Source organism: Sarcophilus harrisii, chromosome 2, assembly GCF_902635505.1.
Source record: "Sarcophilus harrisii chromosome 2, mSarHar1.11, whole genome shotgun sequence".
Classification (NCBI taxonomy): Eukaryota; Metazoa; Chordata; class Mammalia; order Dasyuromorphia; family Dasyuridae; genus Sarcophilus; species Sarcophilus harrisii.
This window is the reverse complement of record NC_045427.1, coordinates 511,242,722-511,263,165: the sequence shown is the minus strand read 5'-3', so window position 1 is coordinate 511,263,165 and position 20,444 is coordinate 511,242,722. Positions and strand designations below refer to the sequence as shown.

Below are 20,444 nucleotides of genomic sequence, written 5' to 3'. Positions count from 1 at the left end.
AAGGTGCCATGGTCAGGGGCAAAAGGGCAGCAGCACGGGCAGCTGATCTGTAAGCCTGTTTCCCTTCATCTGAAGTGAATTCCCCTTCCTTTAGGAAACAACAGAAACCTCTCTAGGTCCATGAACAGCTAACATTTGAAGTCAGTATAGATCTTTGAGAAGCAAGGGGTCTAGCATAGGGTTCCAGAGATCCCTAGAACCTAGCTCTACCTTCATCAACATTCAGCGTAAAAGGATCTAGGCAGATTAGTTTAGCTTTCAGGGTCCTAAAAACCTTGGCCTGATCAGGGCATGCTAAAATTGCCTGCTTCCTCTCCCAATGAGCAAAAGGAAAGGTGGAAGTGACGCCAAATACTTAGGCAAAATGGGCCCCCAGACAAAGAAACTCTAGCCCCAGGAAGCAAGAATCTCAAAGATTTTATAGCAACAACCAGAGAATCCTCCAGGGCTGGGCTGCAAATCAAAATATCATCTATATATTTGTATTATGCCTCATATCTTCCACTGACCACTTGCTCTGATTACAGAAATTTGCTAAAAAGAGGAAAAATCAGGGACATGATTTAAATAGTTTCAAAATTGGTCCTTCATATCTTGACCTGAAAGCACATACAGGATAAAGCATCCTTAACACAGTTTTACTTCAGGTAATTGTCCTAGTTTTTAACAATCCCACCTTAAGCCAGACTCAGGAATTAACAGGTGGGTTCTTAGTCAAAAGAACACCACTGGGAAACTGAGTCAGAAGACTTATACTTTAAGCAGAGACCAAGCAGGTTGTCCTCCTAATTCATTCCCAGATACTAACTTCCACCTGTAACAATTTCTTCTCAGTAGCTTGCAGCATATTTCTTCATATAGTGGATCACTGGCTTGATGATCTATCAAACAATCATATCTGAAGTTAAAACTCCAAATAAATATCAGCTCCAGACCCAAGAAGTTTTATCTCCAACAGCAATTCTCATTAATCAAAGCTTCAGATGAATCTAGCTCTCAAGGATTACAGTAAGAGAAATTCACAGCTTAGATGGTTTAAGTTCAACATTACACAAATCATTTTGCTTTTAAAATGCCCAATACATAGAAAAATTCTAAATTGCATATTGTCCATAACAGAAATATGTTCAAAGGGACAAATACAAAAACTATTATTCTCGAAGTCCCTTTAAATAATGGGTACAACTTTAAGATGAACAAATACAATCAATTAAAACTCATAGAGAATATAGAATATCCTAATTTCACATAAAAAACCTTTCAGAATTAACATTAATAATTTCTTCATTCTTAAAAAAAAGTTAATTCAACTTCCTCCAAATGAGGAGTCCCTATAAACTTTTGAAAATATAAATAACAGGTACAACAAGGTCTATATAAAACAAAAATATCCCACACACAATTGTGCATACCCTATCAGATCAGGTTAAAATCCTGCTCCAGGTAATTCAAGAAACCTATAGATCATATTTGTATTCATATTCCTTAAACAAGGAGACCATTATGAACATAGATAAACATTAAATAATTTGCTGAAGACAGATGGAGACCTGGGTAGAAATAAATCACTTTCTGAAAACTTGCCATTTCAACAAACCTCATAAAAGTTTAGAGCAAATATAGACTTGAAAAATAAAAATAAAACATTCAATTATTAACACCATGTAAATATAGGCTGTTCCTTTAAACAATAAAAGCAATTAATCTTTCAGTCAGCAGGAGGGAGGAGGAGGTAGATGGTCACTTGACGGATCTTGTTCTTACCCCTTCCCCCATTCCATGTGGCAGACCTCCCAACTCCACCATGCTTCCTGACCCAATTTCTCACAGATAACTTTTTTAAGGAGCCAAGTCTCCCCAGGATCCATCGCAACATGCCCCAACCTCATGGGATGTCTCCTTTTCCTTGGCAAATGGCAAGTTCCACTAGGAGCTTGCTCCTTTCTGTCCAATCTAACTGTTCTCTCCTTTTCCAATATGCTGTGAGTTTTTTTCTCTTTCTTTCTCCCTATTTCCAACACACCATTTCCCCTTTTCTTTCTCCTTTTCTCTCTCATGTGATCTCTCCCCCTTTAACACATTCTATCTCTCTCTCTTCCCAATTCAAACATACTCTCTTCCTTCTCCAACATACTCTCAAACCAATAACCCTTCTAACTAGATATTCCATTCAACTATTAATTGTTTTTGCAAATCAATCTTTGTCTTTCAATCACTTTTTTTTTCCTTTTAAACTTTAAGATTCCAAATAAAATTACTTTGGACCAAATTTCATAAAACTTCTACATATATCTAGTAGAAACATAACTTATATCTAGTAGTAAGGCATAACTCATAATTTTACAAATTACCAAATATACACTTTCGAAAGCAACATACTATCTAATTAGGGGGATACAAACATGTGACCTCCCCTAAGGTAAGCTATCAGAACTTTATTTTAATTTCTTTCTCCTCTCTCTTGTCCCACATATCCCTGCTGCAGTCAGAGAATGTGAGAAGGGGAAGAAAAAGAAAGAGACTCTCTTTACTCTATGCATTATTCTCCTTCAGGAGGCACCAGTTTAATTGAATTGTTTCCAAACTACCTTACACACACACACACACACACACACACACACACACACACACAATTCATTTATCTGAACATTGGTGTTGTATGTTGGTCACATCTAGAAACCCATATAAAGGTACCAAATATGAAGCAATTAAATCCAATAAAGAAGTTAACACTCATACATCATTTGCTTTATGCTAAGCTCTTTAGAATCTTGAAATGACCAATTGCCAAATTCCCCATTCATTACTCTCAATGTATTTTCCTGAAGCTCCAACTTTGGACAGAGTTGGAGTCTACAGGAAAGTCAGGTCTTTTCCTGTTTTTAACAAATTCACAGAACAAACGTGACAAAGACATTCTGTACAAAGACACAAGCACAGACAAAAATTACATGAAGGAGGATCATTCCTTCTGCACACAGAACAGATATATCCCATCAAGTGCACTTTTTTTTTTTTTTTTTTGCTCTGAAGATTTGAGTTGAACTGCTCCCTCTCTTTGATGATCCAGGGTCCCCTACTAGGAGGGCTACCACGGACACTTATCATAAGAGCATCCAGTCTCATAGTTTGATTTCATAACACAGAGCCATTTTCTTGACTCAGATCATCAAGTGTGGAAGAAGTTCCCTCACTTCCTAGCCAACCAAGGTGTTCACTGCCTGTATTATTACAGGACTTCTTTCCTGGCGCCCTCCTTACACTGGATCATCAAACCTTGATGATCCCAGGGCTCACTGCCACCTAAGGACAACCCAAGGACACAGACAGTGCTCCCATGGATTACCCATACCTAAATTATCTGGCTCATTCTATCCTTGGGCTTCTTCTTTGGAGACTTGTGCTTCTGTTTGTATCTGAGTGTCTCTCCTAGGCCCATACTTCACAGAGAGAAAGGCTGAGAGTCTGATCTCAAGGACAGTCAGAGAAAATTCAACCTGGCACCTGCCTTGAATTAGAATCCCAGTCATCTCTCTGGGAAACCACAGATCCCTGATGAGCCACCCCCCAAAAAAACTGTGTGGGATGGGTGCTAGACCCCTTCCTCAAATTAACTAATCAGAGATATCTTCAGGTACAAAGAAAGAGCATTTATTCAGTCCCTACAGGGATAGGCCCAAGAACAACTGGGAAGCATTTCAGTTTCCAACATATGCTTGACAAGCTGGAAATAGTAAAGCCAGTCAAATAGCAAAAGACCCAAGTCTTTTCATTGGATAGACTAAAAGGAATTAACGATCATTGACCAATAGTCACCAATGTTGTTTACTTCCTGTGGGTCACATCACTTCCTATCACTGACTTAGGGTCTTGGCCTTTAAGAGACTTCTAGGCCTAGAGATCATGTGACTTCCTGCAACATGGGCCCAAGAGCTGATCTTCTAGCTCTGCAGACCTCTGGGAATAGGGATCATGTGACAATCCTAATCTCATAGACTTCTTGAGAAAGCTTCACCTGTCTATCTCACTCAGTAGGAAGTAAGCTGTAACAAGATGGAGAGATAGGAGGAAATTAGGTAATGAAGGGCTTTGAATGACACATAGAGCATTTTGATTTTGATTGTGGAAAAAATAAGAAGCCATTGGGGCTTATTAAGAAGTAGGATCTGTGCTTTAGGATCAGACCTGTGCTTTAGGAAAATCATTTTGATAATGCAATGGAGGATAGATTTCAATAGAGAGAGACTTAAAGCAGGCTGATCCACTAGCAGGAAGTCCTTTCATGATATGTAAATATCCTGATCTTAAACTATAGTACAAAGTAATAATCACCAAAAATTATTTGGCACTGACTGAAAATATAGGAAGTTGAATCAGTGGAACAGATTAGGTATACAATGTGCAGATACAAATAAAACAAAAGAATTGTGTTTGATAAACCCAATAACCCTAATTACTGGGTAATGACTCACTATTATACATAAAGCACTGGGAAAACTGAAAGATCATCAGAACTTAAGTTCATGACTTAAATCAAGGCATTTCACCATCTATGAAGATAAATTCATAACAGATACATGACATAGACTGAAATGATAATATCATAAGTAAAGAAAGAAATTACTATCACAAATATGATTTAAGAGATGAGTTCATAACCAAAGGATAAAGGGGATTACAAGATCAGAGTGGACATACTTGATTAGATAAAATTTTAAAAGTTTTATAGAAATAAACCTAGTATAGTTAAAATGAAAAAGGAAATAACTGGGAAAACATTTTTATAGCAAATTTCTCTTGACAAATCTCTGATATCCAAGATGGATAAACACAAGTTAACATACATAGAAACATGAACCATTCCCCAGAGGAAGATTCTGGGAAGATGGTGGAGTAGGTTAGTTAATAAATTTCAAGCTCTCCAGATTTCCCCCCCATAAATAGAACAAAATTGTGACCTCAAAATGACTATAAGAACATGGATTAGTGAAAAATTAAGAACAGCTGGGGCGGAACAGGGATCTGGGTCCTGGTCCAACCCAAAAAGTTTGGGAGAAAGCCCTTGGGCTGGGATTAACTAGTGTGAGGTGTAAACACCTCCAGGTTAGCTCCCCAGACCCCAGATCAGTGAGGGGCCCTGAGGCTAGCTGGGTATGGCTGGAGCCCCAGCAGGAATCATAGAAACTTTCACAACTCCAAACAGTTATGGGTAAGTCTGGGAAGACTGAGGGAACCTCAGCTGCTTAAGAACACCAGGCTCAGCTATGCTAAAGAGTTGTAGCCCTGGGTGATAAGGAATCTGCTTACCTAGTAAGTACAGAGGCAGTGGGGTAGGGATGCTGCTGGCTACAGGAGGGTGGAGCTTTTGGTTTGGAATTCCAGGTCAGAGGAGAGAGAGCTGGAGTGAAGCTAGTTGCACCATACCTTCTAACCCCATGATTAGAGAAGCTTATATTAATACTTTTCATTTAAAAAAAAAAGAAGAAGAACCAGCAAAAAAGAAAGAACCCAGTCACAGAAATTTACTATGGGAATTTGGAAAACCAGGGTTTATCTTCAAAGGACAGTGAAGAAAAAAAAAGCTACTTCTACCCCAAAGATTTATCTTAAATGGCTCCCTGTTCAAAAATGAATTTAAAAATCAAATGAGAGACATTGAGGAAAAACTAAAACTAAAACTAAAAACCATCCAAGAAAAACAAGAAAATTATGAAAAAAAAGTTATCCAACTAGAAAAGGAGATGCAAAGGCTTAAAGATGAAACTAACTCTCTGAAAATTAGAATTGGCAAGAGGAAGTCAGTAAATCTATAAGAGACAAGAAATAAAACAATATAAAGGATGAAAAAAATAGAACAGAATGTGAAATATCTTTTAATAAAAACAATAGACCTGAAGAACAGATCCAGAAGAGAAAATATAAGAATAATTGGACTACCAGAACATTGTGATCCCTCCCCCCACCCCCCAAAAAAAAAACCTTAACACAATAATTCAAGAAATAATCCAAGAAAATTGTCCTGGAATGATAGAATATGAGAAGAAAGTAGAAATAGAAAAATCCACCAATCACTATTTCTAAGAGATCCTGTGTGTAAAATGCATTGGAATATTATTGTCAAATTTCAAAACTCTTTGATCAAAGAGACAATTTTGCAAGAAACAAGAAGAAAATTCAAATATGCTGGAGCTACAGTTAGAATTGTACAGAATTTATCAGTAGCAGCAGTAAAAATCCTAGAACCACATATAGCAGCAATCAAAAGAATTAGGCCTGCAGACAAAAATATCATAGCCAGAAAAATTATCTATAATATTGAATGAAAAAAAAGGACATTCAATGAACTTGCAAATTTTCAGGACTTTCTTTCAACCAAACTTGAACTCAATAGAAAAATTCAACATATAAGAGCCAATATCCAAAATTAATTTCAAGGAACTTAACATGGACAAATTTTTATATGAAAATATATACCATATGTTTAAGACTGACATCAACATCTGAGTAGCTCAAAAGAAAAATTTATTCAAATGAGGTGCAAAGAAAGGATAGACACAAAAGCATTATTTTCCCAAAGAAATTACACAGAAGTAAATGAGAAATTCATATTCTGCTCAGAATGTTCTCTAACAAATTTAATTTTAGAAAAAGAATGTTTTCTAATACAGCAGATCTTTCAAAAACAACTAAAGGATAAACATTAAATTACATAAAAGTATGATTTTTCAAAAATTAAGATTAAACCTCATAAACCTCAGATTTATATAACCTTTTGATTTAATTTTAATTTTGTTTTTATTTTGAATTTAGCAAAAAAAAATCTATATTTCTCTATGAAAAAAAGCAGTATATGATAATGATCAACTTTGAAGCCAGGGTACTTGGAATGCAAGCCCAACTGGGGTTTTGGATTTAGAACTAAACTAAACTGTTATCTTAATCTCCTGATTCACCTCAGGTTATGAGGTGGTACAGGAAAGGATTTTTGTTCTCTTTCTTCCTTTCCACCTCTTTTCCTCCCACCATTTATTATGGTTTTCAAGTAAATTTTTTGAAGTAAATAATCCTTTGTAAAAGTTAATGTAACCAGTAAATGGTTAAATGGAATTGGATTCCCTCTGTAATTGGGAGAAAATCATCAGTGGAGCCTAAAACCAATGAGAGAGTTTAGATATCTTCATAAGAGTAGGTGAGAACTTTAAAAGAGGAGTGAAATATCATATATCTAACTTCCAAGTAGAGCGCACAACTCCATCGGGCTGACCACAATGTTCAAATGCCAAATATAAGCTTGCCCCAAAGATATTCTATGGAGAACTTATATAAGGCATGTGCTCACTAGTTGGTTAGAAAAAGCTATAGAAGGATACTTTCAAGGTCTCTTAAGAACTTTAGAACTGATTGTATGACATGGGAGAGACACTGGTACAGAACTTCCCAGTATGTGTGCTCTTATTACAGAAGGTGCGGTATTCTATGAGCACAGCAGAATCGAACTAGCTCAGAAGAAACACAAGTGCAGTTAGAGAAACTACTCCAAATATTCATAGATTCGCATCCAACCTGAGGCAAAGTATTCCAAGCTCATATCGGTCTGACCAGTCACTGTTGGACACACTGTAATGGACTCTAACATAGTGATCTTATTTTGGTCCCCTTTGAGAATGAAGGACAACAACCAAACAACTAACCAAGTGGGAGCCAAAGTATGCACTGTTATTTTAATCTTGTTCACAAGATAGTATGATTGATTTTGTCAAATGCTGTATCTATAGTTCTCCTTTGATCTACCAGCCTGACAATCAAAGGTCAAAAATATCAAAAATCACAGTACTTAGCACAGTGTCTGTCACATACTTAATAAATATTGATTATTGTTAGAAAAATAATTATGTTCATATGGAGAAATAACAAGTCAAGAATCTTAAGGATGATAATGGAAAGTGAGGAATAAGTTCCAGAACTATATTATAAAGCTATAATTGTCAAAATGATTTGATACTAGTTTAAAATAGAGAGGTCAATCAGTAAAACAATCTTAGTACATCACATACAGAAACAAATATAGCATGTTCGTGAGAACATAGACTTCAGTCATTGAGGAGGGGATTCACTACCGAACAAAAACTACTGGTAAAATTACAAATCAGCTTGACAGAAATGAGATAAAAATCATCATCTTGGTGGTTCCAAACAGATATGTGACTTAAACATAAAAGGTGATATTACAAATAAATCAAAGGATCAAGGATAATATTCTTTTTCAGGTCTATGGAAAGGGAAAGAATTCATGACTAAATAAGCAATAGAAAGAATAAAAAAAGGTAGAATGGAAAATTTTGATTATATGAAATTTAAAATTTTTGCAAAACAAATCCAATATAATTACAATTAGAAAGAAAAAACTGGGATTAAAAAAAAAATCCTTGCAGTAAATTTCCTTAATTAAAATCTCATTCAAAGGAATTTATTAAAATTTACAAGAATTGAAATTATTCTTCAAGGATATGAAAAAGTAATTTTTAAGTTATAAATAGGCATATAAATATATTCCAAATTATTAATATTATTAGGGAAGTGCAAATTAAAGCAATTCTGAGTTTCTAAATCACATCTATCAGATTAGGGAAGATGACAAATGAGAAAGGTTGGAGGAGCTGTAGGAAAATAAATATATAAGTACACTATTGGTGGAACTTTGAATTGATGTATATAAACTAAATTGTGTGTATCTTTTGACTTGGCTATACCACTATGTAACCTAAAGAAAACAAAGAAAAAAAAAAGACTCAAATGTACCCAAATATTTATAACAGCCCTTTTGATAGAAGCCAAAAACTGGCTGCTCACCTACTGGGGAATAGTTAAACAAATTGTGGCATATAAATGTAATAGAATTTTGTTGTGTCATAAAAAATGATGAAATTGATAATTTCAAAGGAAAATAGGAAGATATCTAAGAACTGACAGAATAAGGTGAACAGAACTAAAACAATTTATACAATGACAACATTACAAAGAAAATCAATTGTAAAAGATTTTAGTACTGTGAATAAAGCATTGATAAACCAAGAGCCCAAAAGGCTAAATTTTTTGCTGTCACTTTTTGCCAGAGAAGTGATGGACTGAATTGCACTGTAAAGCATAGTTTTTAAAAATCTGGTAAAGTAGTTTTTATTCTTTTTTTTTCCTCTAATAGCTTTTTAATTTTTCAAAGTACATTCAAAGATAGTTTTTTGGCATTCATCCTTGCAATTAAGACAACTCTGAGATATCACTACACACTTCTCAGATTACTTAAAGTGACAGTAAAAAATAATGACGAATGTATATGGGAAAACTAGGACACGAATAAATTGTTGGTGGAATTGTGAACTGATCCAACCATTATGGAGAGCAATTTGAAATTATATCCAAAGGGCTATCATCAAACTGTGCATACCCTTTGATCCAGCAATGTTTCTACTGGGCTTATATCCCAAAGAAATCTTAAAGGAGAGAAAGGGACCCACTGCCATGTGAAAAAAATGTTTGTGGCAGCCCTTTTTGTAAGGTAAGAAACTGAAAATTGAGTGGATGCCCATGGCTGAATAAGTTATGGTATATGAATGTTATGAAATATTATTGTTCTATAAGAAACGATCAGCAGGATGATTTTAGAGAGGTGTGGAGAGACTTACATGAACTAATGTTAAGTGAAATGAGCAGAATCAGGAAATCATTGTACAAGACAACAAGATTATGTGATGATTAATTTTGATGGACATGGCTCTCTTCAACAATGAGATGATTCAGAACAGTTCCCATAGTTTGGTGATGAAGAGAGCCATCTACACACAGAGAGAGGAGTGTGGGAACTGAGTATGGATCACAACATAGCATTTTCACTTTTTTTGTTGTTTCCTTGCATTTTGTTTTCCTTCTCTTTTTTTCCTTTTTGATCTGATTTTCTTGTGCAGCAAGATAATTGTATAAATATGTATGCCTATATTGGATTTAACATATTTTACCACATTTAACATACACTGGATTACTTACCATCTAGGGGAAAGAATGAGGGGAAAAGGAGGAAAAATTGGAACACAAGGTTTTGCAAGGGTTAATGCTGAAAAATATCCATGCATATGTTTTGAAAATAAAAAGCCTTAATAAAAAATATTCACCATTGCAAAACCTTGTGTTCCAAATTTTTCTCCCTCTCTCTTCATTTTCCCTCTCCTTTAGACAGCAAGTAATTCAATATAGGTCAAATGTGCAATTCTCCTAAATATATTCCCACATTTATCATGTTACACAAGAAAAATTAAATCAAAAGGAGAAAAATTAGAAAAAAACAAGCAAGCAAATAACAACAACAAAAGGTGAAAATACTGTGTTGCAAAATACATTCAGTCTCCATAGTCCTCTCTCTGGATGCAGATGGCTCTCTCTATCAAAAGACTATTGGAATTACCCTAAATCATCTCATTGTTGAAAAGAGCAAGTCCATCATAACTGATCATCTCATAATCTTGTTGCTTCTGTATACAATGTTTTCTTGGTTCTATATTCACTTCACTTCCTATCAGCTCATGTAAGTCTCTCCAGGATTTTCTGAAATCATCCTGATGATCATTTCTTTTCTTTTTTTTTTTTTTTTTTTAATTTAATAGCCTTTTATTTACAGGATATATACATGGGTAACTTTACAGCATTAACAATTGCCAAACCTCTTGTTCCAATTTTTCACCTCTTACCCCCCCCACCCCCTCCCCTAAATGGCAGGATGACCAGTAGATGTTAAATATATTAAAATATAACTTAGATACACAATAAGTATACATGACCAAAACATTATTTTGCTGTACAAAAAGAATCAGACTCTGAATTATTGTACAATTAGCTTGTGAAGGAAATCAAAGATGCAGGTGTGCATAAATATAGGGATTGGGAATTCAATGTAATGGTTTTTAGTCATCTCCCAGAGTTCTTTTTCTGGGTATAGCTAGTTCAGTTCATTACTGCTCCATTAGAAATGATTTGGTTGATCTCGTTGCTGAGGATGGCCTGATCCATCAGAACTGGTCCTGATGATCATTTCTTTACGAACAATAATATTCCATAACATTCATATGCTATCATAATTTATTAAACCATTTCCAACTGATGGGCATCCACTCAATTTCCAGTTTCTTGCCACTACAAAAAGGGCTGCTGCAAACATTTTTGCCCATGTGGGGTCTTTTCCCTTTTTTTTTTTTTTTTTTTTTTTTTTTTTTATGATTTCTTTGGGATATAGGCCCCATAGAGACACTGCTGGATCAAAGGGTATGCCCAGTTTGATAGCCTTTTGGGCATAGTTTCAAATTGCTTTTAAGAATGATTAGATCAGTTCACAACTCCACCAATAACGTATTAGTGTTCCAGCTTTTCCACATCCTCTCTGACATTTTTCATTATCTTTTCCTGTCATCTTAAGCTTATCTGAGAGGTATGAAGTAATATATGAAGTTGTTTTAATTTATATTTCTCTAATCAATAGTGATTTAGAGTATTTAAAACAAATTATTTATTGGACATGCCAATGTGGGAATTTATTTTGCTTGATTATATATATAGTTCTTGTGCAGATTTTATTTTATTGCTGTTTAATTGTAAAAGGGCAGTGCTTTTGTCAAATAATAGTCATAACTCCAAAAGACTTTAATAGTAATTTATTTTATTACAAGAGAAAACAGAAAATATTGATGCAGGGTCCCTTCTTGTACTGAGTACAAAGGAGGCCTCTGATGCAGGCAAGGACTAGGATATTTAAGGATTATAGCATAAAAAGTGTTTTTTTAAAGGAATCTAAACTCCCCCAAATGGACTTTTAATCATATAGTCTAATTGTATTTCCATACGATTTTAAATAGCATCTAGCTCCTAATTATTAGGTTTTTAACCCTTTTGGTTTCTAATGTCTTATAGATCTGCATTAATCTAACATCAACAGGAACTTTCTAGTATGACTTGGTGTAGTGTTACTGAATCATTATAGTCTACTTACGTATCTTTTTCCTAGTGATAATCATTAATTCTGTCAGATAAGACCTTCTTGTTATTTAGAGCCATGCAAAACAAACAGAAATCAACTAATTCTGTAAGTTTAAAAACCTCAAAGATCACTAATAAAGGCTTAGCAATCATATCTGACAAATTTTTAGTATCCTGAGATGTAGTTTGTCAGGGCTTAATCATCTGAAATCATATTTCTATAAATGTGTGTGTGTGTGTGTGTGTGTGTGTGTGTGTGTACAAATTTTCCCCAACAAAATATAAGCTCCTTGAAGGCAGGAGACTTTTCACTTTTGCTTTTGTATCCTCAATGCCTAATACAATAGAGAGCCAAAGTATTAAATCTTTGTTGACTGAGTACAAATAGGAGGAGAACTGTATAGTATAAGATTAGAAACAGTCATGTTATTGTTGTTGTTTGTCCTTTGTTCTGGAAGATGATCACAACAAGCAAGTAAATTGGATTTGAGTTAGGCAGGCTACCTTCATTATCTCAGCTGAACCTATCTGGGTCCAGTGACCAGGTATATAGATCAGGATGACAGGAAATAGCCCAGGATGCATGGGAGATGTCAGATTGAGTCAACCACACATTCTGTGATTAAGATTAGGTAAGAAAAAAAGGAGGCTGAGAATGGCCTGTAGTCCAAAAAAAAAATAAATAAATAAAAAATAAAATAAAATAAAAAAAGGAATCAATCTGGGAAGTGAATATCCTCAATATTTCTGGTCAGAACAGTAACAATTGCTATTTCCATTCATTTTGAGACAATTTGAGCCAAAACAAAGACCAAGTGGATTTGATCTGGGATGCTTTGTTGGCCAATAAGAGCCAGAGTGATTTGGGTTTAAAGCATGGTCTTTAAGAAAGAAATCTAGCTTTGAAAGGAAAGAAAAAGAAGGAAAGTAAAAAAGGGGAAGGAAGGAAGGAAGGAAGGAAAGAAGGGAAGGAGGGAGAGAAAAAGGAAGGAAGGAAGGGAGGGAGGGAGGGAGGAAAGGAAGAAGGGAGGGAGAAAAAGAGGAAGGGAGGGAAGGAGGGAGGGAAGGAGAAAGGAAGAAAGGAAGGAAGGGAGGGAGGGAGGGAGGAAAGGAGGAAGGGAGGGAGAAAAAGAGGAAGGGAGGGAGAGAAGGAGGAAGGAAGAAAGGAAGGAAGGGAGAGAGGGGGAAAAAGAGGGAGGGAATGAGAAAACAAGGGAGGGAGGGAGGGAGAGAGTGAGGAGGGGAGGGAGGGAGGAAGCTAACTGTTGTCATCCTCAATGGGGTAGCTCCTACTCACAGAGATGTTTTTTGTCCTCCTTTCTTGACATGACATCAAGAAGGTAATATCATGACCTGCAAGTGAATTGAATATGAGGGAGGGAGGGAGGGCTATGCAAGGTCTCTAGAAACATAGAGATCAGTATGATTAGAAATGGCCCTGAATGAAGTAGGAGACCTTGGTCTTTTTAAACTAAGGTCTTCAGTTCCAATGATCTAATAAAGAGCCATCTACCCCCAGAGAGAGGATTGTGGGAAATGAGTGTGGATCACAACATAGCATTTTCATTTCTGTTGTTGTTTGCTTGCATTTTATTTCCTTTCTCATTTTTTCTTTTTTGATTTGATTTTTCTTGTGCAAGAAAATTGTATAAATATGTATTCATATATTGGATTTAACATATTTTTTAAACCATGTTTAACATATATTGGATTATTTGTCATCTAGGGGAGAGAGTAGGGGAAGGGGTGGAATTGAAGCACAAGGTTTTGCAAGGATTAATGTTGAAAAATTATCCATGCATGAATATAGAGAGGATTGGCGAGACTTACGTGAACTGATGCTGAGTGAAATGAGCAGAACCAAGAGATCATTATATACCTCAACAACGATACTGTATGAGGATGTATTCTGATGGAAGTGGATTTCTTTGATAAAGAGAAAATCTAACAGTTTCAATTGATGAAGGATGGACAGAAGCAGCTACACCCAAAGAAAGAACACTAGGAAATGAATGTAAACTGCTTGCATTTTTGTTCTTCTTCCCAGGTTATTTATGCCTTCTAAATCCAATTCTCCCTGAGCAACAAGAGAACTGTTCAGTTCTGCACACATATATTGTATCCAAGATCTACTGTAACCTATTTAATGTGTATAAGACTGCTTGCCATCTGGGGGAGGGGGTGGAGGGAGGGAAGGGGAAAATTGGAACAGAAGTGAGTGCAAAGGATAATGTTGTAAAAAATTACCCTGGCATGGGTTCTGTTAATAAAAAGTTATTTTAAAAAAGAAAAAAGAAAAAAAGAAAAAATATCCATGCATAAGTTTTGAAAATAAATAGCCTTAGTAAAAAAAAATAATAAACTAAGGTCTTTAAGGTCTAAGTTTGACTAAGGCAACCACTCATTCAGTGATCAAGATTAGATAAGAAATGAGACAAATAATACCTTTTTTTTTTTACTTAGTTTTAAAAAATAGAGAGGCTGGGCAAAAAAAAAGTCTGAATTATATTTGATAGGCAAGAGAAAAAGACTAAATATTTTGGAATAAAGAAGTAGCATTTTTTAATCTCTGCATAAGGAAAATAAGTTGATATATAACAAAAGTTAATTTGGTATGATTTTGGATTGAAGAGGAAAGAGTGGGAATGTAAAAAAAAAATCAATTAAAAGGCAATTAACAGTTCAGGTCTTTAGTATGGTGGTAGTAAAATTAGAAGGGAGAAACTGGGATATTGAGATATTTGGGAGATTTAATTCAAAGGACTTGGTATCTGACTGGATATGAAATATAAAGGAAAGGAAAAGTCAAAGTTAATTCTGTCATTTGAAACTACAGTTGTTATTCATGTTTCAAGGAGCTGTTATTTTACAAGTGTAGGTTATTGCAGTGTTGTAGATTTCAACCATATTAACTTAATGAATGACTTTTGAGAGGTCTTATAGCCCAAACATTTGTCTTTCTGTGTTGACTTCATGATGAGTCTAGTTATGAGTTGTTAGACCAAGACTAAATAATTTTTTGTGGGTTAGCTTGGGAACTTTATCCATTTTCTCTCTCTCTCTCTCTCTCTCTCTCTCTCTCTCTCTGTGTGTGTGTGTGTGTGTGTGTGTATTTTTTTTTTAACAAAAATCTAGCTCAGATTTTGAAACTTCTATAACACAATCCCTATAACAAATCCTAAAGTGAGGGGACTCACCTCTGTATACAATATCTTTGGGGCTTGGGTCAAGAAATTAAGAATATAGTTTATAGCTATTTGAAGAGAATGATATTAATCTTCTTAACCATATTCCACCTGCTATAACTGACTAGTGAAGGGATTTCTGATCCTTCTAGAATGCTGAAAAAATCTTGTTTTTTCCTTATTCCACAGACAAAACAGAGTCAATTTTGGCTGGTTTATTTGAAGGAAAGCAAGAACTTTATGGAATTGAACTAAACTTTGAGATATAGAAAATATGATGCTACAAGGAGATCTGATCTCCACAAACAACACAAAACTTTTTCTCAAGATTTTACTTTACCTTTAATTTTTACTGCTACATTTGTACCTTTATATCATTTTCATTTCCCAATATAGTTTTGCTTCTTCCCCCATTACAGAGAATTATCTCTTCTCAGCAATAAAAAAGAAAACCCAATTCAACAAAAGTAATCAATTTTACAAGCAGTGTTCTAAACCCATAGCCTTCAATCCCATAATCTTTTATTTCTGAAAAGAAAGGTATACCCGTACTCCCAAGCCATAGATCTTGTTTGTGTGTGTGTGTGTATGTGTGTGTGTTTCATTACAAGCAAGTATACTGCTCACGTGGTGTTGAGAAACTATTACTACTTCAAAGCTATGCTTCAGGAAAACAAATATACTACTCCCCATGTGATGTTGAAAGGAACTACTTACAGGGAGATGTAAGGTAGGTGATTTCACTTCAGATTCTCATGATCTTTCTCTTGGATCATCCACAGCTAAAGAATTTCTTGAGCACCATCCTTGACAGCTTCAAATACATCAGATTGGACAGTGATTATTGACTTGGTAGCTTCATCAGGGTGTCATGGAGCAAAGTTCTTATCATTTTCCTAGAAGCAATAACCAAATGGGCATTTCAAACATTAATGTCTACCAATCTGTTGATGCAGTTTTCCCAATTCTTGTAGAAAAAAATAGCGTTAACCCAATGGCAACTCTGATCAATCAGCTAACTAGACACAATAATACGTTATTGGTCAATGAGGTTTTAGAACACAGGGAGAAGTGTCCCCTTCTCTGTCCATGATGAGCCTGTGAAGATGGGATTTTTACAAGGTAGTTGTACAAATTGGGGTAAGGGAGATAGCACCTCTGCTTGTAAAGCAGACATCTTTTGGGGAACACTGTATACTTTCCCCAATCCCAATAATCTTTTCTTTCCCTTGACAAGTTCCTTTCTCTGATTTCTTCAGGCAGAGAATTCAACATCATATGACCAAGTTTTAAGTACCATACATTATCTCACTGGTGAAGGGACTTTAGCAATCTCTCTTCCCATAGAGAAGAGCTGGGCTGATCCTCAGAGGTAGAAAATGCTTCCCCAGACCTAGAAATTCTTTGCTTTGGGGGGTAGGAAGAATCCAATCTGTGAGGCCCTGCTGGAGGGCTATGTCTTCTTGGTAAAGCCTCTGCCTTCCTTCTTCCCCAGGACTTTTCATTCCCTCAAAACTTGCACTGTAATTCTTATTTTGCAACAAGTGTTGTGATAGTGAGCTTATATCTAAGGAATCCCTGGAAAGATTGTTGGAGATGGAGACCCCTTCCGCTTAGCTGCTAGTTCCAGGATTCTGTGGGGAATGGAGTCGGGATGGAGGTAGGGATGGGAGGTTCAAGCCCTCTTTTGTCCTCAGCCCACCTCCAGATAATCAGAGAAATATGAACCAAGTGGCATCTAAGGCTTGTTCTAATCTTGACAGACTCAGTCTTTAAGATTTAAGTTCCATGTAACTCTAATTTATCTCAATCTCCATTTCACTTAAGACTTGAATAAGCCTTCCTCTTTGACTAAAACTCATTTGCCGTGTCAATAGTCTGTTTCCTCAGCAATAAAATCAATAAGTTGAACTAGAAGATTCTTTAGTCCCTTGCACTCTAATAAGACGCTTTGTTTGAGAAAGGGTATGTGTATGTGGGGTGAGGCTTAAGTCCTTTGTTCCCACCTCACCCCAAGATAATCAGGTTTCTTAAATACCAACCATAAAGAAACAATTATTCTTTGTAACTAGGTGGTGGTTTTTTTTTTTATGTGTCATACCATGCTTCTTTTGAAAAATAGTTTTAATACCATGCTTCTTCTGAAAAATAATTTTAATAGTATTCTTCCCCAATTACATGTCAAGACAATTTTTACCATTCATTTTTACAAGATTTTGAGTTCCGATTTTTCTCCCTCTATGCCTCTCCTTCCCTTCTTTCTAAAGTAGTAAAGTGTTTCTAAAGTAACACATATTCCCATATTAGTCCATATTAGTAAAAAATAAATAAATAAAAGATCAAAAGAAGAAAACACAAAAAAGAAAAAAAGTTTAAAAATATGCTTCAATCTGCATTCAGAGCCTGTCAGTTCTTTTTCTGGTTATGGATAGCATTTCATGAGTTTTTCCTGGTTTTTCTGAAATCTGCCTGTTCATCATTTCTTATTGAACATTAGTATACTACTACCACAGCTAGTTCCGCCATTCCATTCAGCTAGAGGCATCCTTTCAATTTTCAATATTTTGCCAACATAAAAAGAGCTGCTATGAATATTTTTGCACATGTAGATCCTTTCCCCTTTTTTTATATCTTTGGGAAAGAGACCTAGTACTGGTATTACAGGATCAAAGGGTATGCACAGACATATCTGAGAAATGAAGTCTTTATCAAAGATACCTGCTGTTAAGATTGTTTCCTAGCTTTCTGCTTCTTCCCCCACCCCCCATCCCCAAGGCAATTAAGTGACTTGCTCAGGGTCACACAGATAGGAAGTATTAAGTGTCTGATTTCAGATTTGAACTCAGGTCCTCCTAGGCTTCAGGGCTGGTGCTCTATCCATTGTGCCACCTAGCTACCCCTTCTGTTTCTCTTCTAATCTCAGTTGTATTGGCTTTATTTGTGAAAAGCTTTACAATTTCATTATAATCAAAGTTAACTGTTTTAGATTTCATAATGCTATCTCATTTGGTCATGAACTTGCTAACTCAATTTCATCTTTAAGAATTTGGATGCTATTTTCACTTTTTGTTGTGGTTTGCTTGAATTTTATTTTCTTTTTCATATTTTTTCCTTTTTGATCTGATTTTTCTCATGCAGCAAGATAATTGCATAAATATGTAGGATTTAACATATCTTTTTACCATGTTTAACATATATTGGATTACTTGCCATCTAGGGGAAGGAGTGTGGGGGGAAGAGAGAGGAGGAATTGAAATACAAGGTTTTTCAAAGGTCAGTATTGAAAAATTATCCTTGCATATGTTTTGAAAATAAAAAACTTCAATTAAAAACAAAGGAATTTGGATGCTATACCATTTAGTGCTTGTGTTTAGTGTCGATATATCATTGTCAATGGCAGTGGTTCTTACAGTATGGTCTAGAGAATCCTGGGGATCTCTGAAACCCTTTTAGAGGGTCTACAAATTCAAAAATAGTTTTTATTTCCAATATGGTAAATGTCTATAAATATAATCCAGATAAACAAAAACTCTTTGGAGAGATCCTCAATAATTTTTAATAGGATAAAGATACTGAAAACAAAAGTTTGAGAACCACTGGTCTATGGTATCTTTTAGCAAATTGTAGTTTGTTTCCTTATCTCTTTTAATCAGGTCTATTTTTGTTTTTACTTTACTTTTACTTTTACAAGATGCTACTTTTTTAAAAAACTTCAACTGAAGCATAATATATTCTACTCCAATTCCTTAACTTTACTTCATGTGTGGCTCTTTTCTTGAAGTATCTTTCTTATAAACAACATATTGTAGGATTTTGTTTTTTGATCCACCAACCACTTCTCTCTTTTTTAATTATAGCTTTTTATTGACAGAACATATGCATAGGTAATTTTTCAACATTGTCCTTTGAACTCACTTCTGTTCCAACTTTTCCCTTCCCTCCCTCCACCCCTCCCCTAGATAGCAGGCAGTCTCATACATGTTAAACATGTTAAAGTATATCTTAAATACAATATATGTTTACAAATCCATACAGTTCTCTTGTTGCACAAGAAAAATCAGATTCAGAAGATAAAAATAACCTGGGAAGAAAAACAAAAACGCAAGTAGTCCACACTCACTTCCCAGTGTTCTTTCTCTGGGTGTAGCTGAGTCTGTCCATTATTGATCGATTGGAACTGAATTGGATCTTCTCATTGTCGAAGATATCCATATTCCATCTAGAATATATCCTCATATTGTATTGTTGTTGAAGTGTATAATGAATGATCTCCTGGTTCTGCTTATTTCACTTAGCATCAGTTCATGTAAGTCTCTCCAGGCCTTTCTGAAATCATCCTGCTGGTCATTTCTTACAGAACAATAATATTCCATAACATTCATATACCACAATTTACCCAACCATTGTCCAATTGATGGGCATCCATTCAATTTCATGTTTCTAGTCACTACAAAAAGGGCTGCCACAAACATTTTGACACATATGGGTCCCCTTCCCTTCTTTAATATCTCTTTGGAATATAAGCCCAGTAGTAACACTGCTGGATCAGAGTATGCACAGTTTGATAACTTTTTGAGCATAGTTCCAAATTGTTCTCCAGAATGGTTAGATCTGTTCAACTTCAACAATGCATCAGTGTCCCAGTTTTCCTGCATTCCCTTCAACATTCATCATTATCTTTTCTTGTCATCTCAGCCAATCTGACAGGTGTGTAGTGGTATCTCAGAGTTGCCTTAATTTGCATTTCTCTGATCAATAGTGATTTGGGACACCCTTTCATATGAGTAGAAATAGTTTCAATTTCATCATCTGAAATTGTCTGTTCATATCCTTTGACCATTTATCAATTGGAGAATGGCTTGATTTCTTATAAATTAGAGTCAATTCTCCATATATTTTGGAAATGAGGCCTTTATCAGACCTTTAACTGTAAAAATGTTTTCCCAGTTTATTGCTTCCGTTCTAATCTTGTTTGCATTAGTTTTGTTTGTACAAAAGGTTTTTAACTTGATATAATCAAAATTTTCTATTTTGTTATAAATAATGATCTCTAGTTCTTCTTTGGTCACAAATTCTTTCCTTCTCCACAAGTCTGAGAGGTAAACTATCTTATGTTCCTTTAATTTATTTATAATCTCATTTTTTATGCCTAAATCATGAATCCATTTTGATCTTATCTTGGTGTATGGTGTTAAGTATGGGTCCATGCCTAGTTTCTGCCATATTAATTTCCAGTTTTCCCAG

The 20,444-nt window shown here is 35.2% G+C and overlaps 1 protein-coding gene across 1 annotated transcript in view; it reads right to left on the bottom strand.

Annotated features, from left to right (window-relative positions):
- Positions 1–20,444, bottom strand: part of RNF111 (ring finger protein 111) — a 140,477-nt gene that overhangs the window by 114,536 nt on the left and 5,497 nt on the right. Inside the window, exon 2 of the mRNA XM_031955282.1 lies at positions 15,918–16,096. The gene's annotated coding sequence lies outside the window, so the exon portion shown is untranslated. The remainder of the gene's footprint in view (positions 1–15,917; positions 16,097–20,444) is intronic.